This window comes from Mustela lutreola, chromosome 7 (assembly GCF_030435805.1).
Source record: "Mustela lutreola isolate mMusLut2 chromosome 7, mMusLut2.pri, whole genome shotgun sequence".
NCBI classification, from domain to species: domain Eukaryota; kingdom Metazoa; phylum Chordata; class Mammalia; order Carnivora; family Mustelidae; genus Mustela; species Mustela lutreola.
This window is the reverse complement of record NC_081296.1, coordinates 9,049,047-9,061,832: the sequence shown is the minus strand read 5'-3', so window position 1 is coordinate 9,061,832 and position 12,786 is coordinate 9,049,047. Positions and strand designations below refer to the sequence as shown.

The 12,786-nt window shown below is 56.1% G+C and overlaps 1 long non-coding RNA gene across 2 annotated transcripts in view; it reads left to right on the top strand.

The window, feature by feature from the left end:
- Positions 1-6,812, top strand: part of LOC131835614 (uncharacterized) — a 47,243-nt gene extending 40,431 nt beyond the window's left edge. For both annotated transcript variants that reach the window (XR_009355271.1, XR_009355272.1), the window contains one exon: positions 5,228-6,812. This is a non-coding gene — a long non-coding RNA (uncharacterized LOC131835614). The remainder of the gene's footprint in view (positions 1-5,227) is intronic.
- The last annotated feature ends 5,974 nt before the right edge of the window (positions 6,813-12,786 follow it).

Below are 12,786 nucleotides of genomic sequence, written 5' to 3'. Positions count from 1 at the left end.
GTGCTAAGTACTTTATATGGATTCCATGAGAGCAGCCTGTTAGAGGCACTTGTTCCTTTTATTTTGCACCAAGGAACTGAAACACTGAAAAGCCCAATGACTTGTCCACTGTCCCACAGCTAGGACATGGAATTCATGGAAAAGCCCAATGACTTGTCCACTGTCCCACAGCTAGGACATAGATTCAACCCAACTCAGACCACACATGAGATCTCTTAGGATCATTGGCTCCAACTTCCTCCTGCCCAGGACTCACTGATCACTGATTCCCCCAGAGGTTGCTTAAGGCCCCATAGCCCCCCCACCCCACATTATACCAGCCTGTCTTCTGCCAGCCAGTCCGGGGGCCCCACCGCAGAACTCGCTCTGCCCCGGATGCCACCATCAGTTCATCTCAGGGACTCTGTCTTGCTCACTGCAGCCCTGCAGATGAGGGCAGAGGAGCATTCTGGGGAAACGGGGGATGGGGGACCTGCAGCGTCTCCCCCACCCCATCTGTCCGCCCATCCAGGAGCCCTCCCTCTGAGATGTCACATGAACTCATCATTAACAAAAGCTCAGGGCAGAGGTGGGAGTGCAGCCACGGCTGTGGGAATGGAGCTGGGAAGGAGGGAGGCAGCCAGCCAGAGATGTCCCCAACTTCCGGCTGCCCCTTGGAGCAGAAGGAGGCCTGTCAGATGTGGGAGGACACGGGGCGACCCCCAGCTGAGGAAAGACGCTAAGCTTGGGCCTCTTGCCAGGCCTAAAGAGGGCCTGACCCTGGCTCAGCCAGTCTGGGACAGAGCAGCTGACTTGGTCAGCGATCGGGTCCTTGCCCATCCCCTGCATTTGCGGGTCGCAGCCCCCCTAGGTGTGGTCCATTAGGGGATCAAGAAAGCAGAGAGCCTGGGACGCCTGGGTGGCTCAGTGGGTTAAGCCTCTGCTTTCAACTTGGAGGGTCCTGGGATGGAGCCCCACATCGGGCTCTCTGCTCAGCAGGGAGCCTGCTTCCCCTCTCTGTGCCTGCCTCTCTGCCTACTTGTGATCTCTGTCAAATAAATAAATAAAATCTTTTAAAAAAAAGAAAGAAAGCAAGCAAGCAGAGAGCCTCTGTTGCTGGCCTGCTGAGCACCCAGACTACATGGGTGTAAACACCAGGGACTGAGAGGAGGAAGGTAACAGATCCATTTCACAGAGGAGGAAACCGAGGCCCAGGGGGGAGAAGGGGTTTTGTGAATATAGGCAGTCAGGGCTTTTGGTTCTTGGAGGAGAGGACTGGGGGGGCAAGAGGGGATCCTCTCCTTGTCCCCCCCAACACCGGGTCACCAGGCCAACAGGCTCAGAGTCTAGAGGACTACTGTCGGAAGGCCAGGGGACACTCCTTCCTGGGACAGGGGCTCAGGTCCAGAGGGAGTGCTCATGGGAGTTCCCCTGCAGCACCAAAGCTAGCCCACAGGGCACCTTGCTTCTGCTTCCGTTTGAATTAAAAAAAAGAGGACCCCTGTCCTTAACCCCTACTTCTCCATGCTGGTTGCTGCCACACCCTGGGGCTGGGTGCTTCTGCTAACCTGGCCCCCTCTCGCCCTGTCTATTCCCTTGTGACCGTCCCCCTCTCTCCGTGGCACTTCTCTTCACTCCTACCCTCCCATTCTCCACTGTCCCCAAGCCTGCTGCCTCCTCCGTCCACCCGTGCTGCCATATGTGAGCGCGCCTGCCGTGCACCTGCTCTTTCTTCTGGCGGAGTCAGAAGTCCCCCTTCTCCACTGGGACTGCTCCTGAGCACACACGAGGTCTTCGAAGACATTTCTTTGGGAGCCTCTGTGGCCCCATTGGCTGAGTCAGCTGCCCCTCCATGGCCTTCCCCTGGCATGGGCCTCGGCTCCCTGTATGGCCACACAGTGGCTGTCTCTCCCTCCGTGGACACAAAGCTTCTGGAGGGGAGGAGCCTATGTGTCTCCTCCCAGCTGTGTCCCTGGGTCCAGGCCCATAAGACAAATTGCTACAATGTAACAGTGAGTGAGTCTGCGAACCAGCTTCTGTGCGAAACCATATTACACGCAACTCTTTGGCGCATTTTCACAGATTTGCATTTGGATTCGATTAATACTACTAATAAATACTAATAATAGTCAATTCTATTATTAATTAATAATAATTAATTATAAACGCCCATTCCACAGGCAAAGAAACTGAGGCCCAGGGTGGTTAGGTGCTTTCCCGCTAAGCCATGTGTCTTGAATCTTCTGTCACACATGCTGCCTGGGGGGGAATGTGAGTGGAATGATTGGTAAAGAAACGGCCAGGGTCTGCTGGGTGGGCAGGGACTCTGCAGCTCTCATCAGAGCCTGGCACCCGGTCCCAGCTGAAGAGGCCCCAGGACCCTCTGAAACGAGTGCTGGGCCCCAGCTTCAGCTTTGCCAGGCAGGAGCTGGGTGAGCCCCATTCAGGGGGCATCTGTAATGAGGAAGCTGCCATCACGCCCAGCTCCCCCGCATGCTGGAGTCAGGGGCTCGGCCAAGATCCTGCAGGAGAACAGGCTTCCACACTGGTAAAATTTCACACAAACAGAAAACGATGTTTAGTCTTAATAAAAGCTACCTGCCTCTCTGTGGCCCCCTCCTGAAGGGTCCAGAGCTCCCTGGACTGCTGGAGGTAGGGGCGTCTGGGCTGTTGGCGGGGGGGCGTCACCTGCTCCCTTTCCTAGCTGGGTCCTCATGTCCCCTGAGGCTCTGTGGGGGCTGGTTGGCAGTCTAGCAGGGTGTCTTCCTAGGAGATGTAAGACAATGGGTTTTAGGCCCCTGGTAGCTCTGTGTCCTAGAACGGGGGCCTCAGTTTCCCCACATGTAAGATAACAACCCTCCTGTTTCTGGGCTTGTGAAGACCCAGAGGCCAGGGAGGGGCGAGGGCGGTGAAAATCTACATCCAATCCCCAAGCTAGGTGCCCTGCAAGGACCTCAGTTATCCCCAGGAAGCACACTTCTTTAATTTTCCCACAGGCTCTTGTGGGGCTGCACCGGAATAGGGCGCAGGCCTCTGAGGCAGAGAGCAGGGCCGAGCATCAGAAGCCCTCCAGGATTCCCTGAGGTCAGAGCACTTTTCCAGGCATGGACCTTCAGCAGGTCTCTGAGGCAGGGAGGGCGGGGCCTGTGTCCCTGTGACCCCCCCCAAGGGCCCCCTCACTTCTGGCACTTGACTGTGAGGGTGGAGGTGCCCTTGGTGGGCTCCGGGCTAGAATCCATGGTGTGGCCTCTGGTCTGAGCATACCCTGCCGAGGCGGCTTCTGGATGTTCTGCCCTCCAGTTCCCTCTCTGGGGGAGAAAGAAACAGAAAATAAAGTTCACATCTCCGGGTCTAAGTAAAGAGTGACAAGCTAAACACTGCTGACTACTGTGGCTTCGAGGCAGCACCATGGAGAAGTGGCCACGTCGGAAATAAGGTGGTCCAGCCTGTTTTGGGGGCCTCACCCTGCAATTAATCAGCACTGAAAGGGGGGGCAAGGAAAAGATGGGGGAGGGTCTGCACACTCACCCTGGAGAGTGGGGAAGCCCACTGTCCCTTCTCTTGGGAGGGGGTGGAGGGGGTCTAATGATGGAGGAGACCTCGTCCAGGGCAAAATCATGAATCTGGTTTGCTTATTTTGAATTCAAACCCGTATTGTGAAGCTGCGGCGTGGGTGTCCCCCCGCCCTCCCTCAGAAATCCCTGGGATTATCATTCAATCCGATTTAGCCGCTGCCCTCTGGGGGCCTAAATGTTAGAACAGATGAGGCTGATGGACACACACACACACACACACACACACACACAGAAGCATTTAATCAGTCTGGCAGGAGGGACTGTTTATAGAAATGATTTCATTTATTTTACTTCCAGTATCAAGCAGGCTTGGCAGGGAATAAGCCTTTCCTCAGGGTAGGCTGGTAAACTTTGCAACTTGCTTGCAAGCTTGTTTTAAACACAGGGCCTTGTAGGAATTAGGATGGTTTGGGGCCTGGTTGCAGCCCCCGCTTCCCGTTTTCGACTCACCTGAGTCATTAATTTTTTTTTTTTAAAGATTTTATTTATTTATTTGACAGACAGAGATCACAAGTAAGCAGAGAGACAGGCAGAGAGAGAAGGGGAAGCAGGCTCCCCGCTGAGCAGAGAGCCCAATGCGGGGCTCGCGATCCCAGGACCCTGAGATCATGACCTGAGCTGAAGGCAGAGGCTTTAACCCACTGAGCCACCCAGGCGCCCCGAGTCATTAATTTTGAAGGTGCTGGAGAGCCATGCCACAAGCGTCTGGGTTTCAGGATTGGCATTTCCGAGGCTGCTCCTGCCCATGGGGGACAGGGGGAGCCCCTCGTGGCCGGGACTGTCTTCTGGGATTGAGGAGCTGCCGGCCAGGGCTCTGGAGGAGACCCGGAGCCCAGATCCAGCCCCCAGGGGACAGGGCAGCTGTGCCTCCCTCGGAGGTGGGCATGTGCCCAGGCTTCTAGCGGGCCCAGATGAGGAAGCACTCTGATGACTGTCCTCTGAGGCCCTGTGGCAGGGGTGGGGACTTGATCCCTTGGTCTTTCAGGCCTTGAGGATCAGTAATTAATCCACTAAAGAGGCTTGGTTGTTTTGATCTGACTCAGAGCACTGCCCCCCACCCTCACCCAGTCCCCTTTGTACGCCCTGAGGGCTCAGAGACCAGACAAGACTAAAACCCACAGAGGGGTCAGAGGGGAAGGCCTGGCAATTAACCCCACATCCTGAGCAGGGTGGGGTCAGTGGGGGTAGGGGTCGCTGGGGTGGGGGAGGGGCTGGCTGCCAGCTGCCACGCCAAGGGGGAGGCTTCCAGGGGTACCCACAGGTGTCATTCCAGCCCCCAGCCCCCCATCATTCCTGCCCTGCACCACCTCCCGGCGGCACCATGGCCCAGGCCTGAGAAGCATCATTGATGCCCCACGGCAGACAGGCCCGTGGGGTTCCTGACCAGGCCTCTTCCCGGGTGGGACCCTGCCCCCTGCCCCCAGCTTGGAGTGGCAGCTGATTCTACCCGCCCCCCCCCCCCCCCCGCACCGCTCTTACCGCCCCCTCCCCCCGCTTTACGTTAGGGGGAGAATAACCTGTGATAATTTCTTCTTCTTTTTTCTGGCAACTAATGGACTCCTTAAATAGCAAAAATTGCGGCCTGTAATTAAGATCTTGCTTTTTAAATGATTAATCATTGTAACCCCTTTGAGCAGTTTCCTACTTTCCTCCCTTCTCACATTGAAATGCAGATCGCTGGCGCGGGAGGGAGGTGCTCCGGAGCCACGGAGGAGCAATTCAACCTTCCCAGCTGTCTCTCTCGTTCCAGGCCGCCTCCCGGCCTGTCCAGACGCCGCCTGCCTCGGAGAACGCAGCCCCACTCCACCGCGCCTGGGGCCTGGCTTGGGGGCACCGGCGAGTCTGCCTCCGAGCCTGACCCTGGTGTGGAAGCCCAGCCTCTGGCTCTTGGAAACTTCTAGAAAAGCAGATCACGTTTGGCAAGCACCTCTTACGTGTCCAGCCCGTTAGGACTAAGATCTCATTCAATGTTCACAGCAAGGAGATGTGAAAGAGCCCGGTTTCCATAGAGGGACAAAGGAGGTGCATATTCACCGAAGCGGTGAGTGGGCCTGCCACAATCTCAAACAAGGACAGGCTGATGCTGAAGGGAGGCTTGATTTACTGCCCCCTGGGACGGACAGGCGGGCACGGGACACCTTACTAAACACACAGGCACAGCGCGTGCACACACACACACACACACACACACTCACGTACACACAATTCCTCCACAGTGGGCGAAGTTCTCTCTGGGTTGATGGTCTTTAAGCCATCCTGGCAAATAAGCACTTATATATGGGCCCACAGAAGTGTTTTCCAAGCCTTTCCTCCCTTTGGGCCATACACAGACGGACAACGTGATCTGGGGATGGTACAGCCTGAGAGCTAGCAGAGGACCTGGAACCTCGTGTGTCTGTACCCCTCACCTTACTTACTTACTTACTTCGGCCACTGCCCCAGCACCCCAGGGCTCAGAGGTGAGGGAATCTGGCGGGGATCACAAACCGTATACACAGAGAGGGCTTAGCAGTAGGCCAGGCCTCTCGCAGGTGCTCATAGTGTTGAAAGAGTCAACGGGCAGATTTCTTCCTTAAGGGCTTTGCTGAAGCATTTCTCCAACGGATTTGTGCGATTTGCGCGTGTGTGTGCTGGTGGCGGTTGGGGGCGGGGGAGCAGGCTGAGAAGAGGCACGAGAGAGAGAACAGACTCGATGAACTAGTGTGCCGTGTGTGTTTGGACAAGATCGCTGCACAGGGCACTGGGCTGGGGAGGCTGAAAGGCCCACGAACTCCTGGTGAAGCGGAGACGCGTGCATGGAAATCGCTAGCGACCCCTCCTTGTTAAGATCTGGTGGGTAGGCGATGACACCAGCCCCACGGAAGGCGATTTGGCAAGATATGGGGAAATGGCAAGTTGCATATAAGCTTTCGTCCCACAATCCCCTTCTGCGAATTTATCTCACGGACACACACACTCACACTTGTGAGAATGGACTCACACACTCGTAGTGACATTTGCAAAAGTGAAAGGTTGAAACAGAGCAAATGGACCCTTGAGAGAGGACCTCTTACGTGATCCCATGAAGCTGAGTAAAATGCGGGAGAAAATAAGAATACAGATTTGTAGGGGCGCCTGGGTGGCTCAGTGGGTTAAAGCCTCTGTTTTCGGCTCAGGTCATGGTCCCAGGGTCCTGGGATCGAGCCCCGCATCGGGCTCTCTGCTCAGCAGGGAGCCTGCTTCCCTTCCTCTCTCTCTGCCTGCCTCTCTGCCTGCTTGTGATTTCTGTCTGTCAAATAAATAAAATCTTAAAAAAAAAAAAAAAAGAATACAGATTTGTATTGGCTTGTTTATGTGGCAAGAAACTCTGGGAAGATACATAAGAAATGAACAGTTCATTTTAGGGAGCAGCGAGAATGGGGCGGACGTGGACGAGGACGTGAAGGACACTTCTTACCTCAGAACGTTTGTATATTTGTCCTAGGTGAAAGTATTAGTTATTCAAAAATGACTAAACATGGATGACCTTTAACACCCTCACCGGCAGGGCACGTGCTGGCTCACAGGCTCAGGCACACGTCAGCCGCCCCATCAGTGGGCCGCAGGTGTATCAGGACACACGCCCACTGCAGCGGGTCCACAGGCTCTAAGGACATGCCCCGCTTTAGGCCTCAAGTGAAGACACCTGCTGGGGTAACCAGGGGTGAAGGCAGGGCAGGTCCGCAGCTGCCTGTCCTTCCTGAGGGAGGCTCCAGCTTCCTTGGCCTTTTGCTCTCCTGGTCTCACATTCGGACTCACCACACAATCTAGGCATCACTGCGTGCCCACCTTTGTCTTGCCCTTTTAGGGACTTGGCGTGGTTCAAGGCACTGCTCAGGCACATGCGTCCATAGTAAATATGCATGTGCAAAAACACGCATGCACACACACACATGATCACACACACAGGCCTGGCCTGGGCCGATCTGCAAGTCATGGATGCTTCGGCTGCTGCCAGGAGTGAGAGACTGAGGAGCGCTGAGTGCGGACGTAGGGGAGAAGGAGCTGGAAGAACCAAGGGAACTGGGCCCTTCCATTCTCGGCTGGAACCTCCCAATGGCCAGCCCCTAAGCCGGGAAGGAAGGCCCGTGCCCCTTGGGCCCATGAGAAGTAGCAAGCATGAGTCAGAAGTCAGACCGCCCTGGATTCAAATCCCAGCCCCACCTCGCGGTCCCGGCCAGGTGCTGGACTGGAGTGCGTCTTTAACACCGGCAGGTGTGTGAAGTCAGGCACGCAGGAGTCAGCTGGGCTTGCTAAGGTCTGACTGCTGGTAAGTGGCCAAGCCAGGGTCCCACGGAGCAGGCTGGCCTAGCCCTGTGCTCTGCCCTCCCCTACGCAGGGGGCCACCTCTCTCCCATGATCGGCTTCTGTAGGTGTAGTCTGGGCGCAGGTGCCCAACAGGTGCTAGCAATCGGAAGGGTCATTATCAGGGCTGTTTCTGCTCTTGACCCCTGTAAGAGGGCTCACTGGCTTTTGCTTGGGCAGGACACCCGGTGGCTAAAGGGTCAGTTGCCTGGTCCTACTAGGGTCCCAGGGAACCTGGGGGGTCATCCTCGGGGAGTGCCTTTGCTGCCCGAGACCCCCTGGGAATGAGGTCTCCTGGGGCAAGGGCAGCTCAGGGGCCACAGCTCAGGGGCAGCCTGGCTCACTGTGCCCCAAGTCAAGGCTCTGTCCCAGATCCTCATACCCTACCATGGCCATGCTGTCTCCCCTTCTCCTGGTTCTGAGTAGCGCAAGCCCTTGGTCATTCTGAAAGCTCATGACCCGGGAATATGAGCCCCAGGCTGTCCCACCAAGTCTGATCGGATTGTTTTTGGCTGCAAGGAAGCAACAGCCGGACAGACAGGACAGAGCCTCACCAATGCAGGCTCATTCACCTCACACAGCAGGAGGGCTGCACAAGGTTCTTCCCAGTTCGTCCCAGGAGCTCAGTGATGTCAGGGAATGGGTTCAGCGTCTCTCGTGGCCCTGGGACATGAACCGCAGACCCTCTTCATGCTGTCCCCTCGACAACACATCATAGTAGCCCATCAGGAGGAAGGACCCGTGAACCCTCATCCTGGTCATCAAATGCCAGGGGCACTGGACCACCTTGGTACCCACAAAGTCTTGGGAGGGGGGCCTGGGCGGATACTGGGGGAATTGTGTGGCTCCCAGACTTCCCCCATCTCCGGACACCGAGGCCTGGCCTGGAGGAGCAGGGAAGGAGCAGGGAAGGGAGCTGAGCTGCTCCAGTCTCTCCCCACCCCAAGCCCACATTCCAGGACAACTCTCAGAGCTGGGTCAGGCCAGCCCAGCTTGTTCCCATCCTCCCTGGGCGTGATGAATGCCAGAGCCGCTCACGGAGTCACAATCGCCAAATTAGGTTGCCAAAGGCATCCTAGGCCCAGCCTGGAAACACCTCCCCAGCTGAAAGGAGGCACGTCTGGACGGAGCAAACGTCTTTATTCAGCTCCAACTGACGTTTCACAGACGTCTGTAACTCCGTCTGGAGGGACACAAAGCGCCCCCAGGCTCGGCCCAGGCAGCGTCTTTATGTCGCCCGCTTTCATCTGGCAGTCAAAGTGTGCGCACTGCCTGGGCCGTCCTGGCCTCAGGACAAAGGCGGGTGCTGCACACACAGGCCGCCTGGTGGGCCTTTCCCTCCCGGAGGGCGTTATGCTAATCAGGCCTGCGGGACCCCTCCTGCATATCGATGGGCTGGGGACCAGGAGAGTCCTGGCTCCCCCAGAGAAGGGGTGGCCTGGCCAGTCAGGTCTGAGAGGGCGGGTCGGCCTGGCTGAGGCAGAGGGGGAAGGGACCCTGGCACTGGTCCCCAGGGGGAGGAGCACGGGACCCTCTCCAACCACGGGCAGATCTCTGAACAGGTCCTTTCCTCTAGGGAGAGGGTCCGTATCTTCTGCCAGATGCTTCTAAAGGCAAGTCTTACTGCTGGGCTCAGTCAACCTCCCATTTCACAGATGGAAAAGCTGAGGCCCAGAGAACAGACACTCCTTACCCAATGTCACAAGTTAAGTTAGAGGTAGCACTAGGGCCTCTGCCCCTGCCCAGGGCGTCTCTCCGATGTTAGAGGCCACGCCCTTGTGAGCTTACAGAGACGGGCAGGTGCTATAAGGAGGCATTGCAGGTTCAAGGAGGAGTGACCAGGAGGATGAGGGAGCGTGCCACAACCCCCAGGGCCACTGCTCCTCAGCCACAGCCCAGCGTTGCCAGGTCCTCAAGAGAAGACTCAGATAGATATTTTTTATGTATCAAATTTGCCACTTTAAAAAAAATGTAGGTTCATATTTTAAAGCCTCTGGAAGGGCAGGGAGGGGTGGCCTACGTGGCCAGCGGGCTGCTGGGTTTGAGACCTTTGCTTTTGGCCTCACTGAGATCCCCAACCTTCATTCCCAGGGCTGCAGGCAAAGGAGGCCTAACTGTAGCCACCAGCCCAGATTCTCCCTGTGCAGAAGTTCCCGCTTGTGCAGAAGTCAAGACTGGGCTGTGATGCCAGCCTGGTGTCCAGAAACCCACTCCAGCTGTCCTTGGTGCCCTGGAGCCCGTCTGCAGGCCTCTGACTGGCTGGCTTCTGCTCTGGGCTGTCAGCTCAGGCTGAGATGCTGCGTCTCCAGGGAGTGCCGGTCCCTTGCCTTTCCTGGGCCCTGCTGTTTTCCTGGCTAGAGGCAGAAATGACAGGTTAATGGCAGTCTGTACTGGTCCCCACAGGGTGCCCTGACCTTCCCTCTGGGCTTGGCATGATCCTACAGAGCATCTTTCAGAAGGGGTGAGTGGGGAGGGAGACGGAGGAGGAGAGAGTCAGAGACAGAGAACACCAGAGAGAGAGAGATAAGAGAGAAAAATAGAGAAGATGGGAAGGAAAGAGGGGGAATCAGGCAGATATAGGAGGCGAGAAGAAGAGGGGAAATCAAAGGGGGAGGTGGAGGAGAGGCTGTGGATGGGGCTAGAGACAGAAGAGGGAGACGGAGAGAGGAAGAACAGACCCACACAAGCAGAGAGAGAGGAGGGGAGGCTGAACCCACTGAGCCATGCGGGCAGGTGCCCCAGGAGAGGAGACAAGAAGGGGAGGGTAAGTGGGAGGTGAGGGGCGCTCACTCCAGGCGCCCTCAGGCTCCGCAGACCCAGCCACCCCCCCCTGGCAGGGCCATCTGGGCCCTTCTGGGAGGCTCTGAGCAGAGAGCATAGCGCCCTCTGTCCGAGCTGATTTGCTCTTCGCTCTGAAGCTCAGGTGGGGTCAGCGCCAGCTCTGTGCTGGGTCAGTGGCAGACTTCCAGAACTGACCCACTGGGGCTCCGGAGGGCAGGAAGACGCTTCTCACTGAGACCCCAGGGACGCCTTCCAGACAGGGGCTTTATTCAACCCTTCAAAGGAGTTCCCCATTCAGCTTGGGAAGAATGAGACCCAAATTTGCAAATTCTCTTTTTTTTTTCCCCCAAGATTTTATTTATTTATTTGACAGAGAGAGAGAGAGCAAGTGTGCTCAAGCAGGCAGAGGGAGAGAAATAAGCAGACTCCCCGTGGAGCAGGGGCTCCATCCCTGGCAGGACCTCCGGGATCATGACCTGAGCTGAAGGCAGATGCTTAACTGACTGAGCCACTGAGGCTGAGCCCCCCCCCCCATTTCCAAATTCTTAAAAATTTTCTTTTTGAAAGAGTTATTAATTTTTAAGATGATAAAAGAAAAATATGTTTGCTGTGTTGGCACAGGAGGGATCAAAAGTTAAGTTTTTCCCAGCAGCCTCCTTGAGTAAACTCGGGGGGACAGGATCTGAGTCCTCCAAGCAAAATCCACAAGGGGTTCCCTCCTCTCTCCCTCCCCTCAGCTGAAGGGACTGGAATCCGTGCCCGCCCTGCCTGCTGGACCCCGCAGCGGCCTCTCTCAGGAACGTACGGGAGGGCCAGGACCTTCGTGAAGCAGCTTTTTACAAGCACCCACACGCGTGTGGAAGTGCGTGAGCGTGCGTATTATCCACTTTCCAGGGGTGGTTCCTGGTGTATCCAAGGGTCAGCTAGGGGACCTGTCCTTCAGTCGGTGGTAGCAGCCGACCAGAGGCTAGAAGATGACTCAGGCACTGGCGGCCACTCGCAACTACGGCTTTTGAGACATCTGACCTCGGGGGTGGGGGGTCTTGGTGCTCAGTTTCACAAGGAGGGACATTTCAGGGACAGGAGAGACAGAGTTAGCCCAACGGGGGTGGTTTTAGGGGAAAGAAGAGCAGACCTGCCAGAATCATCCCTTTGCTCAGTGATCAATCCCTTCTATCAAGCATTTTCAGGGATTTTTCTCTCATGTGCATTTAATTCTGTGCATAAATGCTCCATGTCTTTAGTTTAAAAAACCATAAGGATACATGTGAATATGTCCTCTTTCTCATAAGCAACATGGTAGTACATTCACTTCTACAGGTCTAGGACCGGTTAGAGGTGAGTACACCCAACCGCGCTTATGGGCTTGCTAGGCAGTTGCGAAAGGCTCACCAGGGGTAGCTGATGTTTACCCGAAGCATTGACTCTAACCCCACAAAGGTCAGACTCTACCTAATCCCTCCTCTGTGCCAAGCCCTCCATTACGCCCTGGGGGAGCCAGAAACGGATGTTCTGTCCTTGTGGACATTGTATCCTAGTGTGGTATATACCGTCTAGGCATGTGCTGCGTATGCCCTCTGATGTGTGCTCGATGGGAGGTTTGCCCATGGTGAAATGGCATTCAGGAAGGTTCTATAGAGCAGGGACACTGGAAAGAATTCTCAAAGGGGGAGTCGGAGTGGTGGCGGCAGTCACGGTTTCAGCCATGCTCCGGAGGCCTGGGGGTTCAAGTTCTGACCCTACCATATGCTGAGTGAATGACTTCCTATGGGCCAAGTGCCTAGAAGTGAGCCCGCACACAGTAGGGCTTTGTGTGTTTTTAGTCTTCCCTCCTATCCTGTCCTGACCAGCTACTGCGTCAGTGGTCTTGGACTTGCCTCCCTGTGGAGCCTGTGCTTATGGTGTTGGGGGCCTCCCTGCACCCCTGACTCCCAGCATCTGGCCCAATAGAGGTCAAATGGTAACTGCGCATCGAAGTGTATTTGCTCCGGGAAGAATTTCTGACCATCGTCCCATATAGTGATAAACGTGGACCCTGGCCTTTTCTCCCTCTTGGCGGGTGAGAGGTGCTCAGCTGTGGCTGCAGACCCTCCCCCAGATCTCTCTCCCTGCCACCAACTGCCAATGC